General features: G+C 38.7%; 1 pseudogene; it reads right to left on the bottom strand.

Annotated features, from left to right (window-relative positions):
• Window positions 1-14,997: 14,997 nt before the first annotated feature.
• LOC135364255 (small nucleolar RNA U3) lies at window positions 14,998-15,094 on the bottom strand (annotated as a pseudogene).
• Window positions 15,095-23,621: the final 8,527 nt, after the last annotated feature.

Here is a 23,621-nt window from a genome sequence, read left to right on the forward strand (position 1 = left end):
TTCCCAAAACAATTTAGCTGCCCATGGGTAATTTAGGATGAGGGCTCTTCGTTCTTGTGTTGTTTTTGATGTAGAGGAAATGTCCTAGTACTTGTCCAAGAAGAATCCCTTTTAGCTGTGCTTTAGAGTCTACCCCAATGGTTGATCTTATTATTTGTCATTTTTTCCTATTACATTTCAGAAGGCAACTTCAAGTTTAAGAGTCACACTCTCGTATCTTCTATCCATATAAACTGAGATTAGGTGTAATTTAGAGAACAAAGAATAATATTTAACTGCCCAGCATTTTCCAAAACAGAGATAGCCCAGTTTGCCATCCAGTATAGGGCATATGGAAGGGAAAAGTCAAATTTAACCTGCACATATGATAAGAAATCTATTAAAATGGATCTTGCAGTAGTTCTTCATTGCTTTCAAAATAGCATGCGAGTTTCTTCCAAAGGTGCATCCCGTACTTCATAATATGGTCCTTCTTTACCATTCTAGCCTTTTTTCTCACCATTTATTGAACTTCTTACAGGTCTTCCCAAAACACATGCTTTTCCTCACCTCTGGAAGTCTGCTCATGCTGAGATTTGCTTCCTTTCCCTCTGCTACCTAACCCCAATTGATCCTCTAGGACTAAACTTGGGCTGCACTTCCTTCTGGGTTCCCTAACTTCCCCAAAAATGCCATCATGAGGAGGCTTACTCCACTTTTTCCCACTGGTAGCCCATGTCCCCCTGATTTGCAATTGCCTTTTAGCTCACCTCTCTTCCCAATCACCCTGTAAACCTCCCTGAGGACATGACCATGTCTTGTTCACTGTTGCAGTCCCAGGACCTTGGGTGATTTATGGAACATAGTGGGTGCTTGTTACATTTTTACCAGATGGATGAATAAGTGGATGAAAGAATGAACTCCTTTCTAAGATGAAACAATCTGCTCTGTATCTTTTAAGTCTAGATATTATTCCCCATGACCTTACTACTCCCTGAAGGATTTGAATGACTGAATTATAATAGTTAATAGCATCCAGATTATTAAAATATTTGGGAAACTGCCAGATTTTTTTTTATCATATGCATACTTTGCATCTGGATATTTTATTTGCACAGGGATTATTCTTCTGGGAAAGAATATAGGCATTGCTAGTGAATAAACCATCAAAAGAGATGGATCAGCCTAAGTTAACCTGAGAAACTAAATATAACTGAGTGGAAAGAAATAATGCTTACTGTTATTAAGAGGGAAAGCACACACCATGTTTTCTTCTGTAATCAATTGCAAATTTACATTTCATAACTCTGGTTGTTGTTTAATCAAAGATGATTATCTTCCTTGATTAGGAGTATCTTTTTTAAGGAAAAGGAATTTCTAATTAGTTTGCTAGCACTCTGTTGAAGGTGTTTGCAATTAAATTGAGGAGGTAAAGAAAGCTGCAAATGATTCCAATGCTGAAATTAGTCACCAAATATTGAAGGAGTTCCTTTTTCAAAGTGTTGGAAGTTTTAAACTTCTTAAAAAAAAAAAAAAAAAAAAAACGGGCGCCTGGATGACTCAATCTGTGAAGTGTCCAACTCTTGATTTAGGCTCAGGTCATGATCTCAAGGTCTTGAGATTGAGCCCAGGCTCCAGCTCCCTGCTCAGCAGGGAGCCCGTTTGAGATTCTTTCCCTCTGCCCCCCCCCCCCCCCCGTCCTGGCAGCCCCCCCCCGTCATGCGCGCTCAGGCATTTGTGCGCGCTCTCTCTCAAATAAATAAATATATAAACAAACAAACAAACAAATAAATCTTTAAAGATAAAAAAGCCCTACTACCCAAAGCTATTCTTACCAAAAAAAAAAAAAAAAAAAAAATTGCGGATTCTTGGTTGAGGCTAAAGAGACTGAGTATTCAACATTTTTATTATACCTGTACCTAAGAAGGAAAGCAAATTGCTAGTGTATATTTAGATACAATTAGATAAAATCATATCTAACCATTTTGAAATTGTTTATTCTCTTCATTAGTATGGCACTGACTATGCGTAACAGCGACCTCTGATTAGGTCACTTAAGACTGAGTCCATGAGTCCCCCCAAAGCTGTAGGTTTCACACATCACATGACTTTTATTTCTGTTCCTCTTTTCACCTGGAGACAAGGACAAGGGAGCAATCTAAAATGATGCATTGGTTTCTTCTTGGAAGATCAAATTGCCTAAAATTAATTATTTCCATCTTAACCATCGTTAGGTGTACAGTTCAATCGCATTCACCATATTCATGTTGTTGTGCGACGGATCTCCAGAACTTTTTCTTCTCGCCAAACTGAAACTCCGTACCTAGGGAACAACAGCTCCCCACTTCCACCCTTCCCTCCCCCAGTCCTGGCAACCACCATTCTATTTTCTGGGGTTTCCCCTCAATTTTAAAAAAATTGTAATAAATGGGCGCCTGGGTGGCTCAGTTGGTTAAGCGACTGCCTTCGGCTCAGGTCATGATCCTGGAGTCCCTGGATCGAGTCCCACATCAGGCTCCCTGCTCGGCAGGGAGTCTGCTTCTCCCTCTGACCCTCCTGACCCTCCCCCCTCTCATGTGCTCTCTCTCTCAGTCTCTCTCTCTCAAATAAATGAATAAAATCTTAAAAAAAAAAATAAAAAAAAAATAAATTTAAAAATTGTAATAAAATACACATAAGAAAAAATTTACCAGCTTAATCATTTTTAAGCGTGCAGTTCAGTGGTATTAAATGCATTCATAAGGCTGCACTGTCAAAACCACCATCCATCTCCAGTACACTTTTCATCTTGGAGAACTGAAACTCTACCTATTGAACAGTAACTCCCCATTCTCCCCTCCCCTCAGCCCATGGCAACCATCATTCTACTTTCTGTTTCTATGATTTTGACTCTTTAAGTACATCCTATAAGTGGATTCACACAATACTTGTCTTTTTGTGACTGGCTTACTTCACTTAATATAATGTCCTCAATGGCTACCTGCAAAAGAATGAAACTGGGCATGTTCTTACACTATACACAAAAATAAACTCAAAATGGAATAATAATAAAAATAAATGTGAGACCTGAAACCATAAAACTCCTGAAAGAAAACATAGGCAATAATCTCTTGGACATTGGCCTTAGCAACATATTTATGGATATGTCTCCTCAGGCAAGGGAAACAAAAGCAAAAATAAGCTATTGGGGCTACATCAAAATAGAAAGCTTTTGCTCGGTGAAGGAAACCATCGACAAAACAAAAAAGGCAACCTACTGAATGGGAGAAGATATTTGCAAATGAAATACTTGATAAGGGGTTAATGCCCAGAATATATAAAGAACTCATACAACTCATCTCAAAAAAAAACAAAAACAAAAACAAAAACAAAAAACCCCAAAACAATCGAATTAAATATGCACAAAGGACCTGAGTAGGAATCTTTCCAAAGAAGACATACAGATGGCCAATAAGCACATGAAAGATGCTCAACATCACTAATCATCAGGGAAATGCAAATCAAAACCACAATGAGATATCACCTCACACCTCTCAGAATGGCTAAGATCAAAAACACAAGAAATAACAAATATGGATGAGGATGTAGAGAAAAGGAACCCTCTTGCAATGTTGGTGGGAATGCAAGTTGGTGCAAACAGTGTGTAAATAATACCATATGATCCAGGGGCAGTTGGATAGCTCAGTTGGTTGAATGTCTGACTCTTGATTTGGCTTAGATTATGATCTTAGGGTTGTTGAAATCAGGCCCCACTTCTGGCTCTGTGCTGGGCAGGGAGTCTGCTGAAGATTCTCTCTCTCTCCCTCTCCCTCTGCCCCCTGCCCCCCACTGCATTCTCTCTCTCTCTCTTTCTCTCTCTCAAATAAATCAAATAAATAAATAAATACTTTTTAAAAAAGAAAAAAAGAAATACCATACGATCCAGTAATTCTGTTACTGAGTATTTACCCAAAGAAAATAAAAACACTAATACAAAAAGATACATGCACCTTTACATTTATAGCAGCATTATTTACAATAGCCATGATATGGAAGCAACCCAAGTGTCCATATACAGATGAATGGATAAAGTAGATGTGATATGTATAAATAATGGAATATTACTCTGCCATAAAAGAGAATAAAATCTTGTCATTTGTCACAACATGGCTGGACCTAGAAGGCATTATGCTAAGTGAAATGTCAGACAAAGAAAGACAAATACCATATAATTTCACTTATATGTGTAATAAAAAAAAAAACGAATAAACAAAGAAACAGACTCTTAAACACAGAGAACAAACTGATGGTTCCAGGAGGAGGGGCGGAATGGGCAAAATAGATGGGGATTAAGAGATAAAAACTTCCAATTACAAAATAAATAAATCACAGAGATGACAAATACAGCCTAGGGAATATGGTCAATAGTATCGTAATAACATTGTATGGTGACAGATGGTAACTACACTTATTAAAGTGAGCACTGAGTAATGCCTAGAATTGTCAAATCAGTAGATTATACACCTGAAATGAATATAAAGAGCTCATACAACTCATCTCCAAAAAAACAAACAATCCAATTAAAATATGGGCAGAGGATCTGAGTAGATATCATATATACATATTCATATATATAATAGACTATTATTATATTACACAATATATAATATGTATTATACAAATATAAAATGTCAAGATTCATTCATGTTGTAGCATATTGCATAATTTCTTTACTTTGCAAGGCTAAACACTATTCTTTGTATTTATATACTACATTTTGTTTCCCTATTCATACATTGATGGACACTTGAACTGCTTCTACCTCTTGGCTGCTGTAAATAAGACTGCAATGAACATGGGTGTACAAATCTCCCTTTGAGATTCAGTTTTCAATTCTTTTGGAAATATACCCAGAAGTAGAATGCTGGATCATTTGATAGTTCTATTTTTAATTTTTTGAGGACTGTTTTCCATAATGTCTATGCCGTTATACATTCCCACCAACAGTGCATATGAGTTCCAATTTCTCCACGTCCTCACCAACATTTGTTTTCTTGTTTTGATAGTAGCCATCCTAGTGAGTGTGAGGTAGTATCTCATTGTAGTTTTGATTTGCATTTCCCTCATATGTGTGATGTTGAGCAGCTTTTCTTCTGCTTATTGGCCATTTGTATATCTTCTTCAGAGAAATTTCTGTTCAAATCATTGGCCCATTTTTAAATTGGGTTGTTTTCTTGTTGTGTCTCTATATTCTGGATATTAGTCCCTTTTCAGATATACAGTTTGCAAATATTTCCTCCCATTCTGTGGGCTGCTTTTTTATTCTGTTTAGAGTGTGTTTTGATGCAAATATTTAATTTTTTTGAAGTCCAATTTATATGTATTTTTCTTTTGTTGCCTGTGTCTTTGGTGTCATATCCAAGAAACCCTTTAAAGTCTAGTCTGAATGCTTATGAATTAATCTTATTACCCTGCAATTAAAAAAAATCCACATTATGTTTATAGCAGCAGTGTCCACAATAGCCAAACTGTGGAAAGAGCCAAGATGTCCATCGACAGATGAATGGATAAAGAAGATGTGGTATATATATACAATGGAATATTATGCAGCCATCAAAAGGAATGAGATCTTGCCATTTGCAACGACGTGGATGGAACTGGAGGGTATTATTTTGAGTGAAATAAGTCAAACAGAGAAAGACATATATCATATGATCTCACTGATATGAGGAATTCTTAATTGTAGGAAACAAACTGAGGGTTGCTGGAGTGGGGGGTGGGGTGGGAGGGATGGGGTGACTGGGTGATAGACACTGGGAAGGGTATGTGCTCTGGTAAGCGCTGTGAATTGTGCAAGACTGTTGAATCTCAGATCTGTACCTCTGAAACAAATAATGCAATATATGTTAAGAAAAAAAAAGAAGAAGAAGAAGGTAGCGGGAGGGGAAGAATGAAGTGGGGGAAATCGGAGGGGTAGACGAACCATGAGAGATGATGGACTCTGAAAAACAAACAGGGTTCTAGAGGGGAGGGGGGTGGGAGGATGGGTTAGCCTGGTGGTGGGTATTGAGGAGGGCACATTCTGCATGGAGCACTGGGTGTTATGCACAAACAATGAATCATGGAACACTTCATCTAAAACCAATGATGTAATGTATGGGGATTAACATAAGAATTAAAAAAAAAATTAAAAAAAACATTTACAAAAAAAAAAAAATCCACATTAGTGCTTTTGTCTTGGCTTAGCTGAAAAACTAAGCAATGTACTGATCTATAGATTCAACACAATCCATGTCAAAATCCCTGCTGGGCTTCAGAAGACACCATTAAGACAATGAAAAGACAAGCAACAGACTTGGACAAAATGTTTGCAAAACTCATATCTGATAAAGGACTTGTATCTAGGATATACAAAGAATGTGTATGACTCAATAAGAAGAAGACAAACAACCTATCAAAAATTGGCCAAGAGCAACTTGAATAGACATTTTACCACAGAAGATATATGAATAGTTAATAAGCACATGAAAAGATGTTTAACATCATTTGTCATTAGGGAAAAGCAAATGAAAATCACATTGAGATACTATTTTACACCAACTGTAAAGGCTATAATAAAAAAGACAAGGGAGAGAGAGAGAGATGAATATACATTTTTAATAAATAAATAAATAGCTATACATATATAATATAAAAAAGACAACAATGTTGGAAAGACAGGAATCTTCCTACACTGCTGATAGGAATATAAAATGGTACAGCCACTTTACAAAGTAGTGTGGCAATATATTAAAAAGCTAAACGTAAGTTTACTATATGGCCTCACAATTCCATTCTTAGGCTACCCAAGAGAAAGGAAACCATATACCCACACGCAGACTGGTACATGATTGTTCTTAGTAGCATTTTTCAAAAGAGCCAAAAATTGGAAAAAAATTTAAATGTTCATCGATTGGTGAATGGACATGTAAAATGTGGTATGTTGACACAATGGAATACTATGCAGCAATAAAAGGAACAAGCTACAGACATATGCTTCCATATGGAACAACCTCAAAAATGTTATTCTGACCAAAAAAAAAAAAAAAAAAACCAGTCGCAATAGACTACATATTGTATTATTCCATTTATATGAAATATTCAGAAGGGACAAAGCTACAGAGACAGAAAGTAGATTAGCAGTTGCCTGGAACAGGAGTGAGGAGGAACAGGATCAACAGTAGATTTGCATATGAGATCTTATTGGGGTGATGAAAGTATTCTAAAAATGACTCATGGTAATGGTTGTATGACTTTAATGGAATGGAATATTTGAAAAGGTTGCATTTTATAAATCACAAAGACATGGCTAAATAATGTTAAAAATATATTTAGATTAAAAAATCCCTGGCTTTTTTTTGTTTTGTTTTTTTGCAGAAATTGACCAACTGACCCCCAAATTTATATGGAAATGCAAAGACCCAGAATAGCCAAGATAATCATGACAACGAAGAACTAAGAGAATTTACACAACCCAACTTTAGTAATTTAGAGAGAGAAAGAGAAAGCGTGTAAGTGGGGGGAGGGGTAGAGAAAGAAGGAGAGAGAGAACCTCAAGCAGACTCCTCACTGAGTATGGAGCCCCACATGGGGCTCGATCCTGTGACCCCAAGATCATGACCTGAGCCTAAACCATGAGTCCACCACCTAACTGACTGAGCCACTCAGGCACCCCATACACATCCCAACTTTAAAACTTACTACAAAGCTACAGTAATCAAGACAGTGTGAAGCTTGCATAAAGACAGAGATAAAGATCATAAGAAATAAGAGCCCATAAGTAAGCCCTTACATTTATGGTCAATTGAGTTTTGACCAATGTGCCAAAAAATAGGAAAAGAATGGCCTTTTCAACAAATTGTGCTGGGACAATTGGGTATGCACAAGCAAAAAAACGAATAAATTTGGATGTCTTCCTCACACCATACACAAAGATCAGCTCAAAATGGATGAAAAATCTTAATGTAAGAGATAAAACTATGAACATTTTAGAAGAGGGCCACCTGGGTGGCTCAGTAGATTAAGCATCTGACTCCTGATTTTGGCTCAGGTCCTGATCTCAGGGTCCTAGAATCAAGCTCCACCCCCCTCCTGCTCAGTGGGGAGTGTGCTTGTCTCCCTCTCCCTCTGCCCCCCCGCTGCTCGCACTCTCTCTCTAAAATAAATAAATAAATCTTTAAAAAATTTTAGAAAATACACAGGAGAAAAAACTTTGTGAGCTTGAATTAGGAAAGTAATAAAGGAAATTGATAAATTGGATCTAATCAAAACAAAAAACTTTAAAACGCACTATCAAGAAAGTGAAAAGATAATCTATGGAATTGGATAAACTATTTGCAAATCATATATCCAATAAAGAATATATATCTAGAATATATAAAGTAATCTGACAACTCAGTAATAAAAAAACAACCAAATTTAAAAATGAGCAAAGGATTTGAATGGGCACTTCTCTAATGAAAATATACAAATGACTACTAAGCATATGAAAAGATGATCAATATCATTATTCATTGAGGAAATGCAAATCAAAACCACAATGAGACACTTCACATTCCACAGAAATACTATAGTCAGTAAGACAGACAATGACCAGTGTTGGCGAGGACTAGAGAAGTTATGCCCGATATATCATGGTGGGAATATAAAATGGCACAAGCACTTTGGGCAACAATTTGGCAGTTTCTCAAAATGTTAAACATAGAGCCACCATACAGCCCAGCAATTCCATTCCTAGTTATCTACCAAGGAGAAATGAAAATAAATGTCCCCACAAAGACTTGTGTGCAAGTGTTCATAGCAGCATTATTCACAATAGTCAAAAGGTGGAAATAACACGTATGTCCATCATTGGTGAATGAATTAAAAAATGGAATTATACAATACAATTCACCAATAAAAAGGAACAAAGTACTGATACATGCTTCAACATGAATGATCTTTACAGCATGAATGAATCTCAAAAACCTCGTTCAGTAAAAGAAGCCAGACACAAAGGAACATTTATATGGATTCCATTTATATGGAATATCCCAGAAGGCAAACCAGTAGAGACAGAAAGTATGTTAGTGATTGCCCACAGCTTGGGGTAGGAATGGGAAATGACTTAAATGGGCATGAGATAGGGACGCCTGGGTGGCTCAGTCGTTAAGCGTCTGCCTTCGGCTCAGGTCATAATCACAGGGTCCTGGGATCGAGCCCCTCATTGGGCTCCCTGCCGAGCAGGGAGCCTGCTTCTCCCTCTCCCACTCCCCTTGCTTGTGTTCCCTCTCTCGCTGTGTGTCTCTCTGTCAAATAAATAAATAAAATCTTGGGGAAAAAATGGGCATGAGATTCTTGTTTGTAGTGATGGAAACATTCTAGATTCTGATTGTGGTGGTGACGGTTGCGCAACTTTATAAATATACTAAAAGTCATTTAACGTACACTTAAAATGGATGGATTTTATAGGATGTGAAGTATATCTCAAAAAAGCTGCTACGAAAAATACTCATTTTAAAAAGCTGTTAGAAATGGAAAGGACCTAGAGATCACCTGGTCTAATCTTCACATTTTGTAGACGACCTAAATGAGGTCAAGATAGGTTCAGTGATCCACCGAAGGTCATAAAGGCAGCTATTATCCTCATTTAATCTAGAACCCAGGCATTTGGGTTAGCATACTCATCAAGTTTCTTTCTTGGGTATGCATTTCTTGACTACCCAAACTAGGAAGAGTCACCTTTTAAGATGCTCTCAAAGCACTGAGTATATTTCCTTTATGGCCTCAAATACAGATTATCATTGTCCTTTGATGGGACAGGCAACTCGTTGAGAGGCCAACTCTCTTCCACTTTTGCTCACCATTTCATCCCTTGTGCCAGGCACAGCGTGCAGAAGTGATAGGGGCGCTCAATAAATACTTGTTGAGTTAATGAATAAATGAATAAACAGGTGGACCTGAAGCCCAAACATTCCCAATAATCATTGTGAAGTAATGCCTCACAAAGAATCTGCCCTTGGCAAAGACTGGGTGACACCCTTCACAGAGGTCTCCAGAGATGTGTGTTACCTACCTGTAACAAGGTGAAACCAAATATTTTATTGGATTTCAAAATAAGAATTACAGCTTCTTTCGAATGGAAAGAGGGGCCATTACAGAGGAAAAGGCCAATGGGGTTTTGGGTAACTGTAAGGAAAGAAGAGAATTTCGGGTGAAGCTTTCGTTTAAGACAACACAAGCCTGTAAAAAGCTATAGATCAGGGACAGCTAATGTAAGAACTTGACAGGTTTTGCAACTGTCCAGCTGGTTACTTTTGTTATCTTTCCGAATATTTGCTGGGGTGGGGGTGGGGGGGGACATGAATGCGGGGGAGGGGAGAATCTGCAGTTGGGCAAAAGTCACATACTTTTAAATGCTATTCAATTGTCCTGACAATTTTAAGTATCATGAAGATGACCTGAAAACTAGCTGAACACAGAACTTCCTATTGCAAATAGAAGATTGTGGTTGATTTCTGCTCCTAACAAAACAATATGTTGGTCCCTCCACTGACCATGCCATGTGTCAGTAGTCATACTTTCTATTCCCAAGGAGCATCCCCAAGAAGCTAGGGGAGGATGGATAAGTAAACTGTCAATTATGGCCCAGAGTGACAAGTGCTGAATCTATCCAGATCCTCAGGGTACAAGCAACACATGCTAATCTGCTATCTCAGGGAAAAAAACAAAAAACAAAAAAAACCCAAAAAACTTAGGGAAGGATATGAGACAGCTCATAAAACTTAAGGAAAAAATGAAGAACCAGGCCCTCAAAACAACAGAAACTTGAATAGCACCAAGAATCTAGAGGATAGGAAAAGATTGAGAGCCTGCTCACGGTTGGAATAAATCAGCGCCATCATTTCCCAATAGTGGGTCTTTCACTCTCGAGCAGTGCAAATTTCACAAGAGTCTGATTGGTCCAGGTGGATCACATGCCCATCCCGTGGCTGGGGAATGCCCTGCAGCTTCACTAACAGTCCCACCAAAACTGCATGCAGCGGGGAGGGACAATTCCCCAGAAGAAAAATGCATTTTTGCTTCCAGAATAGGGGCAGACCTAAACTACAGCCCTATGAGAGCGTTAGAGGATCCACCGGGCCTGGATTTTGAGAGCATAGCCCTAACCAACTTACGACGGAGAGTCTCAGTTAAGTTTCCAGAGACTTCCTGGGAGAGATTGCTGTAAAATCCTTTCCATCACATCTGGACAAAAGCAGAATTAGACCTATCAGCTTCTCAAAGTTTTTTGTTTCCTTAAATAAATTCTAAATCTTCGGGTCATCAGAAGGAACAGGAATTCTTCAATAAATCAGTATTTGATGATAACAGTAGAAGCTGGGCTGGTGTTTCTGATGTGCTTATTGTGCTCCCAACACTGAATTACATTATTACATTGAAACCTGTAAAGAATCAGTGAGGCTGCACTATATTCCTACAGGGGAGAAACTCCAGTGTCTGGAGTTCAAACTCAGGCTGGTCTGACTCCAAACTCCATGTTTATAACAAATATGCACTAAACTCCCAACATCTTTTCTCTAAAAAAGAAAAGAAAAGAAAAAAATCAATTATAATTTCTTTTGTTAGTTTGGGTGTTGTTCAAAGTTCAAGTTCGTTTAAGTCGGCTTATTTCTATTTTAATGGTAATATTGTTAAGGCTATAAAAGAAATCTAAAGGAGTCCATATTTCTATACTTTACTGACAAATATGCCATAGAGGACTGTAAAATACTTCTCTTAAATTCAGAAACAATGATTCTTAATATTGAACACTTGCAATGGCAATTGTACAGCCAAGGGGAAGTCTGTCTTCTCCTCAAATCTGCGTTGTTCAACTCTTTTCAGTGACTGCTATTACAAATTCCTATGAGTACATTTAAGTTTGCTTCACATTTTTCTGGCCTGGCTTGCCCTAACCTACTTTTTAAAATTCTAACCGGGGCGCCTGGGTGGCTCAGTTGGTTAAGCGACTGCCTTTGGCTCAGGTCATGATCCTGGAGTCCAGGGATCAAGTCCCGCGTCAGGCTCAGCAGGGGGTCTGCTTCTCCCTCTGACCCTGCCCTGTCTCATGTGCTCTCTCTCTCTCTCTCATTCTTGCTCTCTCAAATAAATAAATAAATAAATAAATCTTTAAAAAAAATAAAATAAAATTCTAACCAATCATTAAATTTTTATGCTGAACTTAAATATTCAGTAAAGAATTAAAGATTCTGTTTGGTTTGAATGTGTATGGTTCATTAAACCCCATGGTTTTCATTACAGTAATATTTAGAGGACTAATTATCTTTTAGTAATCAGAGTATGAAGCAATTTAAATGTCATTCCCGGCACAGGTTAGAAGCAAATTTACTTATTAAATTATGAATGTTTTACTTTATATTGGCCACTGAATAATTTAAAAATGAACATGACACTTAATTACAGAGATGAAAAAATAGATACAATGACAATAGCCTTGTATCAGCTCAGAACAGCCTGGGCTGAGTTGGTTTTCTTAAAAATCGGAGAGGTCTGTATTTTGGAGTTGCCGATTCAAACGTGATTTTCAAGTAATTTAGTTTCAAGTAACTTAACTAAAAATTTTCAAAAAGTTAGACTCTGTTTTGAAGCTTAAGGAACAGTTTAAAATAGACATTAGCAATTTTTATTTGAGAAAAGGATTTGTTTAGGGGCGCCTGGGTGACTCAGTCAGTTTAGCGGCTGCCTTTGGCTCAGGTCCTGATCTCAGGGTCCTGGGATCGAGCCCCGCATTGTGCTCCCTGCTCAGTGGGGAGTCTGCTTCTCCCTCTGCCCCTCTCCCACTCATGTGCAAGTGCGTGCTCTCTCAAATAAATAAAATCTTTAAAAAAAAAAAAGGATTCGTTTTGTTAGTTGGACAGTGATAACACAGTGTTAGGTTGAACTCTCTGTTGCTATTTTTGTAAGTAAAACAATGATCGGAAATTTGCAATTCATTGGGAAAAATGAATATACCACAGCAGATGATAGGTCTTTAAAAATAGAAACTAATTTTTAAAAATCATAAATAGAATTGAAAACATTACACGAGATTTGGAAAAATAAAGAAAAATCCATAATCTCACCACCTAAATATAAATTCTATAATCATTCCTGTACGTTCCTTTCCATTATTTTCTCTGATGCATTTGTCTATATGTTTGTAGTCAGCATACATTAATGTTTGCATATATAGAATTAAAAACCTTACATCAACTGTATTTTTAAATCTGTGATACTATCTTTATATGTGTATAATTTTCAATAATTGTGTAGTCCACTACTTGAATATACCATAGTTTACTCATTGTCATATTGCTCAATACTAAGGTCTCTTCCAGTTTTTTGATATTACAAATATCAAAAATGGTATGATGAGCATCTTCTGAATTGCTAAGGAAAAGCTGCCTTATATTTATTTATACAATCCATTAAAAAAATCAATGTCTCAAAAAAAAATCAATGTCTCTGTATTTTTCTACTGTTTGGGTATTTTTAATCAAGTAAATTGTGATGAATACTCATGGTACATCAGGAAATAAAAAGGAGTTCCATAAGTTTTTCTTTGTAATTTACCATTACCACTCAAAACTGACATTTTATAGTCATTAATCCTAAAGACAACATAATAATAATTTTCAGAGCTCACATTCTACTATCAAACTTTCCACTGAGCTTGTAATTAAAATGTCAGAACTCATTCCTGTCCTTGAAAACAATGTTTTGCTTCTGATGATTGATTCAAAACTTTGTTTCGTAGATCTTAATTCTCACATCTTCTATTTGAGTTGCAAAATGAGTCCTCCAGGTAAGGAACAAAATAGGAGTTTAGAATTTAAAATTCGTTCTTCTTAGGTTAACACAGAAAACAGGGTTGTCTTTTTGCCCCCCACCCCACATTTAAAAATAAAAATTTGAATTGTTGCACAACCTGGAGTTTAAACTTTCATATTGAACTATTTGATAAGTTACAGTTCCTAAATTTTCAAGTGGTATTTTTGTGTAAAGAGAACATGCTCAATTTGTTCTTAACTTAGACTCACACAACATCTTGTCCTGGGCCAGGTTTTATACTGTCATATTTGATAGTAGAAAAGACTGCTGACACCCAGTTGTAAATTTGAGATATTCACCAGTGTCACCTATTATCCACCTTTGACTCTTATTTCTTCTGCAGTCACCAAATTACCTGGAGCTCTAGCGCTCAGGATTCATTTGGAGGACTGTTCACCATTACTCCACCCCCAAAGGGCTAGCACAAGTATTAGGAAGTGGCTGATGTACAGGTCTCTTTGTATTGATTATTTAATCCAGAATAATGGTAGTAGAAATACATGTCATCTCTCACTCATCCCCGTTAATCATCCTCGGTGCTAATACTCAATAGTTGGCAATATCTACGTAATTAACAAGGATGCAATATCCAGACTTAGAATGAATCATTTTTATTGAGAATGCTCCGATCTACTTTCTGCCTCCCACCAAACATTCTATGAGGAGAAATCATTCAATTTGACAAATATCTGAGTGCCTTCTCTATGTAGGGTAAGATGTGTATCAAGGAAAGCTGTGTCTCTGGATTTTTTTCTTTTCACTTTTTTCCTAGCCTAATAAAGGGCTAAATTCTTCCAAAACACATCCTGTGGCTGAAAATGTTTTTGTTCGCAGTTATGCAACCTTATGAGAAAGCATGGTCTTCTCCAAATTGGACATACTATAAATTGAAGACATTAGTCATAGCTGGTGCGTTTTTCTTCCATTTAAAACACAACTTTAATACTTTTTTTCAGGTCAGATTTTAAGTGGTGTATTGAAATATTGGAGAAGAAATACCATATACATATATAAAAAAAGATAATATTTTAAAAAGCAATCTACATCAGAAGGAGGAGAAATAGCCGTGTCATTTTCTCACATTTCAAGCCCCAGGCATATATGTATAATTTAACAAAACGTAATATGACACAGCACTCATTCATGCGCTCAGCATGTAATTACTGAGACTTGTCATGGGTATCACACAGGAATCATCTTTGTGGGAGATACAAACTATAGAAATGATCCCAGAAAGTATAGTCTTTCTTTGTGGGAGATACAAAGACAACTAAGGGCCTATCCTTGCCCTCAAGCAGCTTACAGCATCTTTGAGAAGATAAGACAGCATGGGAAAGCTCTGGAGCAGTGTGGAGTACTGACCCCACAACAGACAACAGTGCTTGGTGCTTTGGGAATGCATGCAGAATGTCTTGGGAAGGCTGCCGAGAAGCAGTGAGGCTTGGGTTGAATCGTCCAGGATGAGTAGGATTTAGCTAGATGAGGACTGCCAGGGAAGGTCCTCTAGACTGAGGAGAAGATTTAAGAAAAGGCAGGATTGTGTAACAATGTTCAGGGGGCGATGAGTAATAGCCTGGCGGAACTGGAGGGCTGTGTCACGGAAAATTAGACTGGAACAGATTTGGAGGTGGGGAAGCACAGGGAGGGCTACTGAGTCTTACTGCTACCCCTTTCTGTGCCAGGCCCTACATGTATCTTACTGGGTCCTTCTGACCAGTCTATTACTTCCCAGCTTTATAGAGGAGAAAACAGGCTCAGACAGATGATGTGATTTTTTTTTCATGGTCATAAGACTAGTCGGTGACAGCACCAGGAGTCCAACCGGAGTCTGTGAGCTCTTTCCCCTATGCTAGTTCCTTTACATGTCTTACAGAGGGACTTGAACTTGGTTCTATGTGAATATGTGCCCACGTGACAAGACATAGCCAGATGTGGTGAGTGGCCTTAGCCTCCAGTGGCCTGATATCCTAAACAAGGGTAAAAGAAGTACAAACATGCCCTAACTCTCTTAGCTCACAAAAGCCAGGAATCCCCAGCTTCTGACGATAGAAAAGTCAGGGTGGAGTGCAAGGGTGCTTGGGTTTTACATGTGACATAATTTAACCTAACGTTTTAGTTTCATTTTATAGAATGTAATCCTAGTTAAATATTGTTCTGAAAAACTTTCAAGCCTTCCACGGAATTATCCGCCCTAAACTTTATGGCAACAAGTTTTCCAGAAGAGGGTGAATAATGGATTTTTTTTTTTTTGGTTTGATAATATTTACAGATATCACTGGATCTCCACTGCTGACGATGGGTTTGCTGAAACCATGGGACAGCACAGGTTCATTGTTTCTAATTAAAAAACAAAACAAAAACGAAAACACCTGACTCGATAGTAAGACGAGAGCAAGAATCCCGTTTCCGTCTGCACGGCTTTCCTGCTATCCCTTCTTTGTCGTGCGATAGAACAGCCTCAACATACTGCACATAAAAAAAGGAATGTGGCCACTTGCTAGTCAATGTGTGTTTTTTTTATTTTCAGCAAATAGCACACTATCTAATGATTAATTTAACCCAGTTTACAAACTTCAAGTATCTAATTTTTATCTATCATTAACAGATTTCTGCTTTTTCTGAAAAAGAACACATTAGCCTGGCCTTGCTCTGACCTTCTGGCCGCCGCCAAAAGCCCATTTGCGGGCCCCAAGTGCTTAGGCTTTAGGACCTCAAGTCTCAGAGTTGGCAAAGTGCAGTAAAAGCAGACCAGAGAGAGTGTAGAGACAGTCTTCCCTCCCTAGGGTCCTACATTCTTTCTTTTTGTTTTTAAAGATTTTATTTATTTATTTGACAGAGAGAGACACAGTGAGAGAGGGAACACAAGCAGGGGGAGTGGGAGAGGGAGAAGCAGGCTTCCCATGAAGCAGGGAGCCCGATGTGGGGCTTGATCCCAGGACCCTGTGATCATGACCTGAAGGCAGACGCTTAACAACTGAGCCACCCAAGCACCCCATGGGTCCTACATTCTGAAGGGCCTCACATTTGGCTTACGGCTCTGCTGTCACTGTTTAGAAATTCTTTTTTAATTTTTTTATTCTTAATTTATTTTTATCAATCAATCAATGAGATTGAGAGAGAGAAGAGGAGCAGAGGGAGAGGGACAAGCAGACTGTGCTGAGCACGGAACCTGACGTGGGGCTCGATCTCAGGACCTTGATCATGACCTGAGCCAAAACCAAGAGTTGGACTCTTAACTGAGCCACCCAGACACCCCCACGGTTTAGAAATTCTTCATAATTTTTGAACTAGGGGCCTGACCTCACATTTGCATTGTGTGCCAGGACCTGCAAATTACGTAGCTGGTCCTGCAGCCTGGTCAAGTATATGGTGGGAAAGATGCTCGTTTTGATCAAAGCAAAAGGCTTATATCAAGCTGGCTGAAGAAAAGAAGGCAACACCAGGAAACAGAAGAAGTTGATGGAGAAGTGAACAAAGGAAACAGTAGTACTGGGCCTGTTCATGACTAACAATGTTGCATATGCAGCTTATTCTGAAAGGAAAGGAAATGTGTTTGGAAAGAGAAAATGTATATCTGATGCCTTTTTCTGTGTGGCTACCTTTTTTAAAAAAAATTAATGAATTAATTAATTTGAGAGGGGAGAGAGAGAGTGAGCATGAGTGGGGGAAGGGGCAGAAGGAGAGGGAGAGGGACAAGCAGACTCCCCAATGAGTGGGGAGCCCCATGTAGGACTCGAACCCAGGACCCTGAGATCATGACCTGAGCTGAAGGCAAACCCTTAACAGACTGAGCCACCCAGGCACCCCGGTAAGACTACTTTTTATCCAAATTCTACATTCCTTGTTTATATCCTCCCCATACCTACCCTGCTCTGTGCTAATAGTCTGTAACTGTATAATTCACAATTGCTGCTGATGTCAAAGTGTCTTATGTTGATACTATTTTTAAAAAAAGAAACAACTGGCCCCAAATAGAGTCCCTTGTGTTAAGCCCATATCACCAAAACAAGACTTAGTACCTAATCTAAATGCAGTTTCAGCCTCTCCCAGGAATGTAATCTTAACTAGTCAGTCTGGAATGACCTGGCCAGCACCAGTGAGGTAATCCACCTGATAGACCCCTGCTATCCCCCAAAGCCACCTTGTCTGAAATAACCAGCTCTTTGCTGGAATAACTTCCTTGTCCTGCCTCCTTCTGCCTACAAGAGTCTTCCATTTTATAGAGCGCTTTGGACCTCCTTTCTATCAGCTAGATGGAATGCTGCTCAATTCATGAACTGTTGAATAAAGCCAAGAAGATCTTTAAAATATACTCCATTGAATTTTGTTTTTTTAGCACCATTAAAACCAAGAGTTCTACCATTATTTCTATGTTCTCAAGTATAAAAATAAATGAAGACTAACCAAATTAAAAAAATAAAAAGCAAATGCTGTATATTCTCAGCTTGCTATATAGCAAGACAGTCAGCCACCGTCACTTGCATTTTGGCAGAGATGCAAAGGCAGGCGGCGAGGTGGGAAAGCTTTATAGTGGAAAGAAGAAGGCTTCCGGTGTGCCCTGACTGGAGGCTGTTGGCTTAGGGAGGCTGTAGACAGGCTAACTAGAAAGAGGGCACTTATTGGCGCTCTCTTGTTAGAGTCCTAAATTAGAAGCAGCAACAAAATTTAGGGAGGCTGTCAGTCATTAATCATGTCCTGGCCATTTGGGGCCAGTTGTTATAGAAGTTATTATTGAGCTTCCTGGATTGTTGCTAGAGATAGCAATCTGGCATTGTGCAGGTCTGACTTACAGCGGGCTGGATTGCTGGGTGGTTTATTGTAGATAAGGAGCTCGTCTTGTGGGCAGGATGCTGCAGGCTGGGGATCGGAGCTCTATTTTTATATATGGTCTGGCCATTGTCCTGTTGTATGTTCAGTCTCTCACATTATACCCCTTAATAACAGGGTTTTGTTAGTCTGGTTACAACAAATTGTCTATGTCAATCCCTACACGACATGTCTTCTTCCCTGCTAGTCTAGGTAACAATCACTTTTCATAATAAATGTGCCAGATAATGTATTGCTTATCTAGTCTTACTGAACAGACCTTATTAGCTGATTCATTTTGAGAGTGTACATGTTAGGGGAAGAAACCACGCCGATTTAACAATTCTTTTGTTCTGCTTCAGTGAAAATAACATGTATCCCTTAATTTTTTTTTTTTTTCTAAATTGCAACCTTAGCTTCCATGAAATGATTCCTGACCTTCAAGGGAGAAAGGGTTTGAACCCAGCATATGTTTGGGACATAATGCATTTAGCCATCAATTCTTAACGTTTACTGGGCATTATTTCTCCCTGCTTGGACCTTGTAGACTATGTCTGGCTGAGTTTTTGTTACACCATGATTCCATTTGACAGATGTGGATTTCTGGTTGAAGGCTGTTATATGGTATTTGACGGGTTTTTAAATCTTAACTGAATCTCCCCTTCTTCAATTGGGTTAAAAAGTATCCATAATTGGGGCACCTGGGTAGCTCAGTCAGTAGAGCATTTGACTCTTGATCTCAGGTCTTGATCTCAGGGTTGTGAGTTCAAGCCCTGCAGGGGGCGTGGAGCCTACTTTTAAAAAAATCTGTAATTCATATTAATTTCATCAATAACATAGATTAAAAGTTCAAGACTTGGATCATGAAATGAAGTTAGTAGAAATCATTGTCATTACTGAGATTTATTGATAGCCTTTAAAAATACAATGCTAAAATGTTTGATGGAACATATATTTCTCTAAAAACACACACCATTTATAGAATTGAAAAGGATAAAATAGAATGTAAGACATCAGAATTCGCAGGACCCTAAAGCTTCTAGCAACCACACTCACAATTCCCACTTTCTCACCTGGGAGCTCAGTGTTTCTTTCCTCCCCTGCACTCCTGCCAAAGCCAGCATCCTCCACCAAGTTCTCGCAACCTCACATCCAGGTTGTTGAACAGCCCCTTGCCTCCTTTACCCCAGTCCTCCTACACAGCTGCCAAGAAGAGTTTCCACGAACATCTTTCCATTGTGTCCCTCAGCAATGCAGTGGCATAAGAAACAGAATCAACATATGTGGTCCCTTCACACATGCCAGGTACCGTGCTGCTACAGGTAGGTTCTACCACTTTGAGCTACAGGAACTGCTACTGAGAAGGTCAAGCAACTCTCAAGATCTCATCACCAGAAAGTACGGACCGATGACTTTATGACCCCAAAGCCCAATCTCTTCTCTTAGCCACTTGGGTCTTATATGTAGTAGAAAGGGCATCAGGGGCACCTGGGTGGCTCAGATGCTTGGGCATCTGCCTTCGGCTCAGGTCATGATCTCCAGGTCCTGGGATCGAGCCCCTGCTCAACAGGGAGTCTGCTTTTCCCTCTTCCTATGCCTCTCCCCCTGCTTTCACTCTCTGCCTCTCTCTCTCTCTCAAATGAATAAATAAATCTTAAAAAAAGAAAGAAAGAAAGAAAGGGCATCAGACAGACTTGGACTTGAACTATCTCTACCATTTACTAGCTATGTGGCTTTGGGCAACTTAACCTATATGGACCTCAGTTTTTTCATACATAAAATGTGAATGTTTTGAGAATTGGATGGTGTAGCAGGGCCGGGATTCAAACTAGGCATTGAGCTCTGGAGTCTGGCTCTTAACCACTATGCAAGGCAATTTGCATGAAATGCCTAGCACCAAATCTGGAATGGAGTGGATATTCAGTAAATGGTGGTTAACTAGCCAAAATAGCTCCCTAGACTAGTTCTCAAGATTCTCCACCAGCTAGATCCTCCTTCTCCCTACTAACTCCTCAGCCTCTCCACGTACACCTCTTTAATCTTAGCAGCTGAGGACGCAAGCTTGAAAGAAAAGAGATCTGAACACCTAGGTACTGGTCTTGACTCCACCCTATGCACTGTGTCACCACAGCCAAGTATATTTTCCTTGAATCTTGCATTTCTTGTCCATACAATAGGGAGTATATATTTCTTGCCTACTTCACAGGGTTATTATGAGGGTTACAGGTGTTATTACATATGAAAGCCCTTTAGAAACATATAAGTGATATTGATCTGTTTACTTGAAACATACAAGTGATATTGATCTGTTTACTTTGGGGAAGCAGTTGTGTGTGTGTGTGTGTGTGTGTGTGTGAACCAGGAGGGGGGGCTACTCAGCCTACTGGGTCAGAGAAGTCTCCTTGGAGGAGCTGACACTTGAGGAATGTGGAGTATTAGCAGGTAAGGAGGGTTCCAAACTGAAGCAACAGTGTGACAAAGTCAAGGAGATATGAAGTGGCAGTGTGACCTCAGAGATGACGTATGTATTCTTAGAGCTGGAAGTGAGATGGAGACATGTAGACAGGGGTCAAGTCAGGAGGACCTTGCAAGCTCACCAAGGAACATGAACTCTTATGGCTCTTGAGCCATAAAAGCCACGGAGAGGCTTAAGCAAATCAATCATGTGGTAAGTCAGGGTTGTAAGAAGATTATTCTCAAGGCAGAGTGCAGGATAAAATGGGAGGAAACAAGAATGAAGCTGAGAGAGTGGTCAGGATAAAAGCTTTAGCCAGGGCCAACAGTGGGGGCAGGCAGTAAGAAAAGGAGAGGTGATGTCAATAAATATTTAGAAGACAAAACTAGTGGCACTTGGTAATAAGCAATTAGTATCTTGGGATAATAAAAATCAACAGGTTTGATGATTGGTCCTTGGCAAAATGCTATAGTCAGTTTTTAGAAATGGCCAATGAGCATTTAATTTAGGAATTAAACTGGTAGATCAATATAACATCAGCATAGGTTGACTATGAACAAATCATAACAAAGGTGCATCATTTCCTTTTTTATAGGACAGTTATTTTTTTCTCTTATAAGAAATGTTTGTTACAGGGCGCCTGGGTGGCTCAGTTGGTTAAGCAACTGCCTTCGGCTCAGGTCATGATCCTGGAGTCCCTGGATCGAGTCCTGCATCGGGCTCCCTGCTCGGAAGGGAGTCTGCTTCTCCCTCTGACCCTCCCCCCTCTCATGTGCTCTCTCTCTCATTCTCTCTCTCAAATAAATAAAATCTTTAAAAAAAAAAAACAAAAGAAATGTTTGTTACAGATAACCTGGAAAAAATAGAAAACCAGGGGAGGAAAAAGTTCTGCCCCCCACTAGGAGCATTTTGTTGTTAGTATTTTTTTTCTAGGAATATTTTTTAACATGATTATAATCATTCTATACATTATATATAACAGTCGATATACATTTTTTTCTTTTTTAAAATAATTTTTTCTCTTAATGTGACACCTTAAACATGTTTATCTTGTAACAAAATCTGTAAATATCATTTTAAATATTTAGATATTAACTTTCTGTGGATGTTCTTTAATATATTATTGGATATTTAAGTTAATTCTAATTTGGGAACATTTAAAATAGTAATTTGATTGATACCTTTATATATAAAGCACTTTGCCCATGTGAGACAGATTCCCTTCAGTTAGATTTCTACGAAATTGTACAGCATTAAAAGATATGACTACTTAAGGCTTTTGCTACATATTATCAAACACTTTCCAAAAGGACTATAGCAATTTACAATGCCACTAGTGATGTAGGGAAATCCATTTCCCATCTTTTCCTGCATAAAGTATTGTCATTACAAAAAATAAATAAAACCAGGGGCACCTGGGTGGCTCAGTCGTTAAGCGTCTGCCTTCGGCCCAGGTCATGATCCCAGGGTCCTGGGATCGAGCCCCGGATCAGGCTCCCTGCTTCACAGGAAGCCTGCTTCTCCCTCTCCCACTCCCCCTGCTTGTGTTCCCTCTCTCGCTGTGTCTCTCTCTGTCAAATAAATAAATAAAATCTTGAAAAAAAATAAACAAAACCAAAACACTTCACTAACTCGATTACTAAAAATGACATCTCACTTAATTTTCTTTGTTCTTAAAAATATGAATAATACATGCATACAAAGAAAAAGCCAAATGGTTTAGAAGGGCATAAACTAAGAAAGCAAAAATCTCCCTCTTTCTGCTAATCCCAAACCTCCCTGCTTCCCCAGAGCAACCACTATAAAAGCTTTCTTATCTATACCGTTCTGAATTTTTAAAAAAATTAAAAGTCTTTGCAAACTAGTAGTGGGTACTATTTATATCAGACTATTCTGAATCTTGAAAACCTTTCCATGTCAATGCACATAGCTCTACTCTGTGAATATATGATATTTTCTTTAACCAGTACCCTATTGATTGACATTTAGGTTCCTTTCAGTATTGTGCTATCGCAAATAATGCTGCAGTGAACATCTGTGAATTAAGATCTTGATAAACTTTTGTAGAATAAATTCCTAGATGTGGAACTGTATAAAATTTTGTTTTTTTAATTAAATATTTTTTAAAGATTTTATTTATTTATTTGAGAGAGAGAGACACAGTGAGAGAGGGAACACAAGCAGGGGGAGCAGCAGAGGGAGAAGCAGGTTCCCCACTGAGCAGGGAGCCCGATGTGGGGCTCGATCCCAGGACCCTGGGATCATGACCTGAGCCGAAGGCAGACGCTTAACGACTGAGCCACCCAGGCACCCCGGAACTGTATAAAATTTTAGACCTGAAAGATGTCTGAGGCAATTTACAATCTCACCAACAATATGCAAATGTTTATTTCCCATACTTCCACTGATAAACCTTGAGTTTTCAGGCTTAGTTTCTGTCAATCTGACAGATTAAAGAGTGTCATTTCAGTGTGCATTCACTCATGACTATTTATTGAGTTCCTACTATACA

Source organism: Mirounga angustirostris, unplaced genomic scaffold, assembly GCF_029215605.1.
Source record: "Mirounga angustirostris isolate CCGP_5_RB_7025 unplaced genomic scaffold, mMirAng1.0.hap1 SCAF_4, whole genome shotgun sequence".
NCBI classification, from domain to species: domain Eukaryota; kingdom Metazoa; phylum Chordata; class Mammalia; order Carnivora; family Phocidae; genus Mirounga; species Mirounga angustirostris.